The sequence below is a fragment of the Haplochromis burtoni genome, unplaced genomic scaffold, assembly GCF_018398535.1.
Source record: "Haplochromis burtoni strain Fernald_Lab_line unplaced genomic scaffold, NCSU_Asbu1 Contig_197, whole genome shotgun sequence".
NCBI lineage: Eukaryota > Metazoa > Chordata > Actinopteri > Cichliformes > Cichlidae > Haplochromis > Haplochromis burtoni.
This window is the reverse complement of record NW_024582558.1, coordinates 297,536-308,256: the sequence shown is the minus strand read 5'-3', so window position 1 is coordinate 308,256 and position 10,721 is coordinate 297,536. Positions and strand designations below refer to the sequence as shown.

The 10,721-nt window shown below is 36.9% G+C and overlaps 1 protein-coding gene across 7 annotated transcripts in view; it reads right to left on the bottom strand.

The window, feature by feature from the left end:
* The window catches only part of kif21a (kinesin family member 21A), a 53,996-nt gene that overhangs the window by 41,381 nt on the left and 1,894 nt on the right, over positions 1-10,721 (bottom strand). The window lies entirely within an intron of this gene.

Below are 10,721 nucleotides of genomic sequence, written 5' to 3'. Positions count from 1 at the left end.
TGTCTCTATATATATACCTGTAATTGTTAATCCACCAGTATATGCAAGCTCTTTAAATGGAATTATATTTTTCATACTAAAATATACATTTTTCTCTTTAATGCTACCAAATACATTTTAAAATGTACTGTTACACTGAAAAGGGTAAAACTAGAAAAGCAAAAAAATATTTTTAGAAAGATATTAAGAAATTACAAATTGGTACATTTGAGGTTTCTTGATTTTGTGACACATTAGTTAAGTCCTATTCATCCTCACCACTGTAGCCCAAACATGAGAAATACCAGTCTACCGACCACTGGGATCATTTTCCCTATTTCAACTTTTAAAACTCAGCCAAGCCCAAAGTAAGAAAGCATTAATTCCACAAGGAGTTGCTGATGGGAAATTAAGTGTATTTTATTATGATGTGTTGCATGAATTAGCTCAAAGCTAAGTTGAGACAAAAGGCTGGCTTCTGTTTAAATTTACTGACCTGACTCCTACATTTTATCTAAATATGTTTATGAGGATAAAAACAGAAAATAATAAAATAAGGAATTTTCATTTTTCAAAAAACGTTACAATTATCGTACTACTGTAGTTCTCCCACAACCATCCACAATGGTGGAGGACTCCCTTGTCCTCCACCATGTTTCCAAAGTCATACCCACACACACTATACAGACATACTATAAAAAGGCACAACTATTTCCAATACAATTCACTGTGATGTAGTTCAAACAGGTAAAGTACTACCAGGTTTATCTTAGTACCATGTGCTTCACTGATACTTGCACACATGAAAAAATATTTACAAACTCTACATAAATGTATTCTTATACAGACCAGTTACATATCAGTCAGAGCAAATGAACATTCAATATAACAATTTGAAACAAGTTCTTCACACTTCTACGTACATCTTTTCTAGATTCAGTTTAAGTACTAATAGCTTTGGTAATCAGTAAAACACATTTCTCAATTTAGGAAAGGAAGGGATTTTTACAGATAAATTAAACTTGCCATCACAATAAAATCAGGCATAAGAAACACTTACAGAAGAAAGATTAAATCACAATGTAAGACAATTTTAACAAACACCAAACACTTAGTATGTGAGCTTTTGATCTCTTCTAATGAAAACAAATTAGTTTCTTCATTTCATTATTTGGTTATTTAGGATCACAGATCTATTCAAAGAGAAGAAAGAGATGCTAATATGCACACATCTCAATATTTGTTTGATATTGAAATGATCATATGAATTCCAATCAATAGTAAGTGCACATCAAACTTTTTTCACATTGTTTATTTAGAGGTAGGGCTGCACAAACCCTAAAGGAAGGGCAAGGTTCTCACAACCCGTGGAAAAGCCCTTAATTTTTTCCTAATCACTTCAACATAAACAAAGCTTATTTTGGCAACAGACTTCTCACCTCATGGTGCGACTTAATCCTGGAACAGGTAAAAGAGACTGGGCATGAGAATGATCACACCCCAGCTTCCAGCTTCACAAATCTTTTGCACAAATGCTAAAACCTTTAATAAAAGGATAGAATTGGATTGATTCTGGACTGAAATTATAGATAAATGCACAAACATACACAAACAATGCTTTTGATACCAACTGCTGCAAATGCCATCTTAGGACTATGAGGAATAAAAAATATAAAGCTCTTTGCCATAGTGATTCACAAAACATACAACTGATCAAATTTTGAAATGTTTACGATATTTATAATGAAGCTGCTGGCTTGTGTCGATACACTTTTAAGCATGCTGTAAAGCAAGACAAAACAAATTCACCGCATACTTTGCACAAGGTCAGCACTTGCAAAAACAAGGCACACGCCCATGCCTCTGTCGGGGCACATTGACTGGTTTACAGTCTGCGTGACGTGTGAAATCTGACCTTGCCCTGCTCCCAATTTTCCTTTATTATCATGATTCCTCTAATAAGGTTTTGGATATGTGTTGATATCCCACTCATTTTTCAGAAACCGTGCTTATGAAAACAAATGAGGGCATGCCAAATCCCTGTGGCATGCTGATAACGACTTTGCTGCTTCCTGCAGGTCAAGGGTCAGACAGCAGACTGCCCCATCGTAACCAGAGGGAAAGGTTAGGAAACAGAAGGCCTCAGCTAGGGATCATATGAATTAGTCAACATGGAAGGGAAAAGTGGTTCAGAGACCAGTGTTACTTTTGGAGAAATGCTGGCCATAGTGGTCCTTTGCTTTAACAGCTTATCTAGGTCTTAAACAAGCACTGAGCAGCATTTGTGGGTTGTTGCCGTTTTTTGTTTTGCTTTTAATTGCAATGTGTAAATATATTGTAAAGTAATTTAACTCTCAGTTCCATCTAACAACCTTTAGACTAATTTCAGTGAATTTCCAGCAGATTCTAGCCAAAGTTAGCCAAAGATTATGGAGAATTATGTTATACACATCACCGGCATCTAGCATAACACAGATTTTCCAAAAACTAATCACTGGTCCAAGGGCCAAGGCACAAAATCTTCAGTCACCTCTCCTCTCTGCTGATACTTTTGAATTGCTCCGTTCACACCTGCCACAACAGATCTTACTGAAGTGCAAAATGTGTCAAACTATATGTGGTGAGAGCATAGCCAGAGAAATGTTCCCTTTTAATTACTGCTTTAATTAAAAATAAAAAATAAAAATGATGGCACAGGAGTAATTTTAAAGCCTCTTCTTCTAATCTGGTTGTCAGGCTTTATTTGTAGATATTCCGGTGTTGCTTTGAATGAGTCACCCTTTTCAGGACTGGAAACACTGACACAACAGACATGCTGAATCTAATACGAGGTGTCTAATTCAATGTGGATCATCACACACAGCAAATAAACTCTGACATCATTAATGTGGGTCTGGTTAAGTAATGACCGCAAACATCTCATAACAGATTCTAAAAAAGATAACTTACAATCAGAAGACGAAATTACGCTAATTAAATATTAAATATGGAATCTAAGGTCCATGCTCCAGAATCCAGGCCCACGTTATTGTTGCCATTGTTTGTACTGACAACATATCAGCATACAGGGAAAGCAGACAAGGATTCTGCACATCACATTATTTTAATAAGAGTCTGTTAAAACAGGTTTAAACACACAATAATTTTTTTGTATTTTTTGTTAAACAAAAACTTGTGATTAAAAATGTTTTAACCCCCCCCCCCAAAAAAAAAAAAATCTAAAAATTTAAAACTCAAACGTTGAAATGAATGCTACACATGAATTAGAGCCACATAAATTAAAAAACAAACAAACAAACAAAAAACAAACCACAAAACAATTATCACTGCACTCATAATTATGTCAAATATATTAAATGTGTTTCAACAGGAAAATAACAAAAGCATGTACTTTACACTTGTTTTTACTTCACTACAAACATTTTAAATATCTTCAAAAATAAATAAAAACAAAATGAATATTTAAAAAATACAATATAATTCACTTAAAAGTAAAAACTGCCCAGAGAGTAAGCTAACTTGGTGAAAGTTTGTGCTCACAAAGTGCTTCTTGTTTTTTAATGCATGTATTTTCTGCCCAGTGTTTGCCCCTTTTTTTATTAATGTGGCTGCAGGTCTATTTCTTTGTTTTCCTATATGCAACTTCCCAAACAACAACAAATAAATATTGCAGACATTGTTAAAAGCCTTTATGAAAACTGCTTTGTCTTTTTTGCAGTGCATAGAAGAAAAACAAAAGATATGATTTCGTCCAATTAACCAACAAAATAAGGAGAAAATGTACCCTGAGATAGCACACTCCGCTGTGATAGAGGCAGAGTTAGGCCTAGACTGCAGTGTCACTGAACCATGTGTTGTTGACATAGGAATCTCATTTCTGTGTCAAACATGGGTCAGCGACACAAAGGCTAGCCCTAAAAACTGTGTGTGTTACAGCCAGCCACCATCTGCAGTTTTCAGGCCAGATAGAAGATAACAGGTTAGGTAAACACACCATTCAAGACAGAGTGGAAGGCACTTTGACTCTGCACTTAACTATTTACAGCTCTCAAATACAAGACTATTTCACAGTGGGTGACCAATCAACACAAAAAGATTTAACAAAGGCATTGTCCACGTTTAGTATTTAAATCTGCAGCAAAAAAAAGTGAAAGACTAACACCTCATGAATATGCAGATTGAGTCAAACAGCTGCCATATGATGCCAGCAGGTGGTGGAACTTCATTTGCACTTTGGTGCCTTCAGCAGGATTTAATCCAAGGCTGCACTTTAGGTGCAAGACATCTAAACACAGGAGGGGTGTTTGACAAGCAAAGAAGCTGTTTTATTGTTCAAGTAACTGCCTGCTACTCCTCATCCAAATTGAAGATGTGATGCAGAGGTGAGCCACTACTCCTCCAGCAATTAGATATCATAACAGCTAGAATTTCAGTTTTTCGTTTTGCATTTTCATCTGCTGATGCATTTTTTTGCGATTAATCAGATAGGATAGGGTAAGGGTACATAATGACATCCTCAAAGGATTTAATGAAAATGTATAAAGCCAACGGTTATTTTTCAACAAATACTCATTCGAGTATCATGTATTTTGCTTCAAAGGCAACTATTTGTGGTATGTACTGGCATAGCTGATGACAGTTTGTTATCAAAATTGCTTCCAGCGAAAATAAAGACTATCCAATCCAAAGCTGAACAACGATTGATAATGTACCTTTGGACCATTGCAACACCCTTATTCCTTTCTTTTTCAGCGATTCTGTTATAGATTTGCTGTGTGTGGGATCACTGTCCTGTTGCATGAGCCAATTCTCATCAATAACTATCAGTAGTTATAGGTATAAAGCAGAGTTCAGAGACTAAGTGTCCATGTCTAGTGGCTCCAAAACGAGACCAAATTACCACTCCTTCACCACAGACGGTATGAGGTCTTTGATAAGCTAATATGTGCCATGTTTGGCTTTCACCAAATGTGGTATTGTACGTTAAGGGCAAATAACCCTATCTTCAGTTGCAGTGTTGTAACCAAAGATAACAGTGCGACCCAAATTCAATGCCATCACATTACTGTGGTGGAATACACAAACCTCACTTTGGTTTAGGTTAAAAAAAAAAAAAAAAAACACCCCTGCTAAGCTGACATGTAAAGTGAAGTAAAACTGAAAATCACCATCCTTAATGTCTCTCTAACTATAATATTAAAACATGCGTCACACTTTTTAGATTAGAGAAAAAACAAACAAACATGAAGTGCTAGATGAATGGATTCCAGTGCTAACATAGTCATGGGTCCCTAACATGGTGACTGCAAGCTAAACATGCATCTTCCATATCAGCACAGCAACATCTATACATTTCAACACAACCTTAAAACGAAATCTGATTCACAAATAAAAACAGATCACTTCATAGAAAAAACATCTGTCCCCATTAACTATAGAGAGTCTCTTGACATAAATAAGGTGGCAGCTTGCTATGCAAACAGAGCTATTTGTGACCGTCTGAGTCCTATTTGTGATTATGCAGGCAGTTGGATGATAGAAGTTAAGTTACATCCACATCCTATTTGTGGCTTCTGTTCTACATTTAGACTTCATTCATTTTTGGCTGAGTCCTTAACTGGACAGATCTGTACAGTGAACAGGAAAAGGCATACATATCAAGCAGTGGTACACTGCTGGTAAAATTAAAGGACTGGGAAAGAAAACTACCTAGAGGGGAAAAAAGGAGCAATGCAAAGTGCGCCAGAGCAAGACAGTGCCAACAACTGAGCCAATAACATTTTTCTAAGGGTGTGGTTTGCATGTAAGCTACTCTATGATTACATCCAATTTATTCTGTGTAACCATCTAATTTTTATGCTGTATAATGGAGGAGGAGAAGGAGAATTTGGGAAATCCGGTTCTTGTTTAAAAAAAACAAAAAAAAAACATGTAGACATGTGGTGCATGCAGACTCCACAGCACAAGGCTCTTTGCATCGGTGCAGATGCATCTGGCAGAAATGTGCTGACTCCTGAGGTTGTGATATAGATAACTGAGGTCTTCCAGGAGTGCTGCAGCCAGTCAGGAATCTATTTTGAGGCAAGTTGAGCTTAAGTGTAGGCTATGCTTAGCATAGCCTTGGAATGGAAGAGCCTTCTGTCTAGAAGGAGGTCATGATGGCCAAACACTGGAAGTGTTATCTGGGCTACACTCAAATTAGTGTGATACAGGGCAGTCCGTCACCACGACAAAGTCAGTTACTAAAGATAATTTGACTTCCTGATATTGTGGTCCTGCTGCAGTGAGCATGTAAGGCCTGCTGTGGAACTTTTCCTAACAAATACATAGAGCTATGTATTTTAAGTAAAATGTGCCTTAAAATCTAAGTCTATGTCTTCAAACTGCTCGTTTCTCCAACCAAAATCCTAAGATATTCAATTTACAAACTTACAATACAAAACATTTACTGACATTTGTGAAGCTAAAATACTCAAATAGTTTTTTGACACAGCATACCAAATATATCACTTCTAGTTTGGAACTTGCAGAAGGCATTTTGTCATTATTTTTTGACATTGTAGATACTAACCAAGGACTATAATCTTAGTGAAGTGCAGCACTTTTAACAGTCTGTTATCACAGCACTTTATCACACAGGATTAAGTGCTTTGTGATAACCTAAATGGCACCACTATAAAGTCATGCAGGCTGTCAGCTCAAGTAATTTTTATACAGTAAGATCATGAAGTACAAATGATGAAGGTCACTTATGTTACATGATAATGAATTGAGTCTATCCAAAGCCTCTGTCTCTTGTTGGGATCACATACCTCTTCCCATCTAATGCTGCAGGCCAAGTAGGTGTTATTCATAGCGTAACTTGGCCAGTATTTACACATTTTGGCTACTGCTTAAAAAGACAAGAGGCATGTGCAGAGATGTAATACAGTCCTATGAAAGCCTGCATCAAGCCCTTTCTTTAATAAAAGCATTTAAATAGAATGACAATGAAAAAGTGTGCGGAATCCACACAAGGCAAAAGAAGAACTCTTTGATCTAGACAGAGCCAAAAAAGTAAACCAGGTCCTCCAGACGGATATTAATCTCCTACAGTTGTTAATCTCAGCAATAAACACTATTCTTCTCTTGTTTGTGGAATACTGTGTAAATAACAAATTGAATCACATCACTGTACCAAGAAATACTGTTTTCTATGACATGTGCCTGTTGTAAGTGTTACTGACATTTTGTGTTTTGTTAAATCAAGTAATATGAAAAGGTTCTTGCTGTATTCCGTTTTCAGTTGAAAGTCAGAAATCCCGAGTTCTGAGTTGGAATCTTCCACTGGAATGCCTCCTCAACTCAGATTACCCACCAGACCCCAACTTCACATTCCAACATGGTAGCAGTGCACATAAACAATAGTAAAGCTTTAAATCTTGTAAGATGTAACACCACTATTGTGCATTTACTAATTACTAACCTATACACAGAGCACTGACCTGTGGATTTATAGTTTTATATGTATCACAGTTCATACCCTTTTATGATCTTACAAATGGGAGAAATGTAGGTGATACTTTTCGTTTAAAATTTTAATAAACACATTGTCAAACTGGTTTTTAATCATCTGCAGAATAAAATAAATAAATTTAATTTCAAGATGAAATTAAAATGTTTGTACAAGCTCCCTCATAAATTTTAAAGTTCAATTTAAAGTTTTAGGTAATAGCTTTCAGAGCTCATCATGGTCAGATGGTTTCCTATTTTTTTTTACTTTTAAATCTGTACGTAATTACTGTGTCTCTGAGGTGAACTGATTAATGCTGTTCATAGAACCTCAGTCCAGGTTAGAGACGGAGGGAAATTGTGCTTTTGAGATTGTAGCTCAAAAGCTATAAAACTTCCATTGGACTTAAGATCTGTACTGATCACCCAGTCCCAGGGTTAACATTTGAAATTTAACCAGCAGTGATGGGTTAAAAAAAACCCAAAAACCAAAAAAAAAAAAAACACTGGACAATTTACTAGAATGGGAGAAAAAAAGAACGCAGGTAAAGACAAACACACTCTTAAACCCACACACAGACACATCTAAACGACTGTGGGTCAACAGCTACATCCTGACAGACTCTCACAGTTCAGTGGATGTGAACAAAGCGCGAGGTCTGCAGAGGCTTTAAACTGAGGGGCTGTGTTTAGTTGGTGCTGCCATGGGCGACGAACACGAATCTAAATGTCCTGAGCGCCAACTGGTCCTCTGCCAGTAACCTACTGGCCCTGCCCTTGTTACAGTGTCCAAAAACTGTTAAAACTTTACTCAAAAAATTCTTCATGTCTTTGCACTTCAACTATAAACTTTTGGACAGATAAACCTTTAGCTTTTATGTAGCATACAAAAACATGAGTTGCTTTTAAACACAGAAAATAGGTATGTTAAGGTTAGCCAACTAATGCTTCAGCTAACCTTTTAACAACAGACACAAATTGATATTTTACATGTAGCGACATGCTTTTCCCCCTTTGTTTTTTTTACAATTTTTCGACTGAGCCCTTTTCCCCCCCTCTCCGATGAAAGACCCTAATCTCTATTTGCATTGTAAACCTCGGCTCACACAGCTTTTGTCAGCTGAGCTGAAGCCCATTCTGGTCAATAATATAAGATATCTGCTCTAATCATGCAGCTCATTTTAACAAGATTGTTCCACCACAGTTAGTCCTGTCTCTACAGCTGGCTTGTGAGCCACAACCTGAGGCTTAGCCTTACCCACTTATACCAGTTGCTGCATGCCTACACTTGATTACATTAAAGCATGGCTGTAATTTAAGTCTTAAGAGGTTTAGGGACCCATTTAATTTCATTATCGTCATTGTTATGGCCTTCAGCTGAGCATCAGAGACAACAAGTCTTTACAGGGGAAATGAGGAGGTAAATTTCAAGGTGAGATGTGGCATGGCTTTTTATTTTGCAAGCTCCTCCACTTTATGTTATTAAGTGGTTAATGCACAAGCTAAGCTCTTACAGCAGATATAAACAAAGTCAAAGATACTTCCCTCTCACTTTGATCCCCAGTGCTAAGCTGTCAGCACATTAAAAACAATGATTCTGCTACATACACTAATAACAACCACAGCAGGCAGGTTCAGCAAGTCCTCACCATAAGCCTTTCGGCCCCTCCCATCAATGCACACCTACCATTTAAAACAGACTGTTATGACATAATGGGCTGTTCAAATAAACCAGGTACAGTACAATTAATATAATGTAGTCAGGGAGGGATACGACTGTGCAACTGTTTCACAATACACCCTCTACTGCCACCATTTTTCTGCACGAGTAAACACTGACAAGCAAATGTTCTCGGCTTTGAGTTCCTTTGTAGAAGTCTGACAGAGCAAGATGGCCTTTTTTATATAAACATAAAGTTCTGGCCTTAAACTGTTAAATTACCTTAAGAAGTCCTTTTAGTCCTTAAAACCAACCCTGTATAAAACAGAACCATGAAAACTGTTGGTCTGCGAGATGAGTTCAGCTACATTTCCATGATGTCTACATATGAGGCGTTTCTGTTGACACACACCTAACCAAATATCCATAGGCTTGTTGGGTTTAGCAGAGAGAAAAAACAAAAACGAAACCGTCATGCCCAATTTGAAGCATCTATGCACATGTCACTAGAAAACCCATTACAGATGAAAACTGATCTTCAGTAAAACTCTGTGGTAACAGAATTACATTTAGAGGCATCATTATGAGAAAGCTCAATTATGCTTTTCAGGGTACATTTACCAAATAACCAGTCTCACATATGGCAAACTGAAGTACAGTTTACTAAGATCAGAGCTGTAATTTTAGCTGGTGGAACCACAACACAAAACATTCACCTCTTCCTAAGTGAATGGTTGTCTACACTTTCACTGCAATTTGCATGCTCCTATAGCGACTCTCTCTGACAATGCAAATCATTTTAAAAATACACTTGCATCCAATTTGGACAGGCGTGCGTTTTACTTTCATATGAAACTGGCATATCATAATTCTGCTACCTTACACTCATGTATGAGGTGTGAATCAATATTAATTATTACATTAGACAGGTGATTTTTTGTAATCAGATACGTTGACTTCATGTGTACGCTAATAGGAGAAAGGGTTTTCTATTCTATGTAGACCCCCTCCATTTCAAATTGTGGGGTAATTTATTGTCATCATCAAAGTAGATTATGGTTCGGATAACAATTTGGCAAAAAAAACCCAAAAACCAGTCGCTACTTTATGATTTGTGATGGTGATAATTAACTGAAAGAGTGTAGGGTGAACAGAAGTTAACCAACTTGCAGAGAAGAATATTAAACACTTAAGAGGTAAAATAGTGTTCAGCGGAAAAAAGCTAATCAGATTTAAAAGAAATGCATTATTAAAATTGATTAATGATGACCATTACCTCCACTGACCTTTGACCTAACTGACGCGCACACAACTGACACCACAGTTCGTTCATTCCTAGATGCATATTTCCGGACTTTTGATTTCTTCAGGACTGTTTGGATATTGCATCACACAGTCTCACAACGTATCACTGTATAACCATACTGTCATTATAGTGGTAGCATTATAGGAGCTGCTCCATTCCTAACCTTACATCCCTGCAAACATCAAAGGTAATCAAAACATTTCTAAAACTCTTAACAAAAACCCAAAGTGCCTGCAGCAAAACAACACTACAAATCACACCACAGAATCGAGACAAACAGCAAAA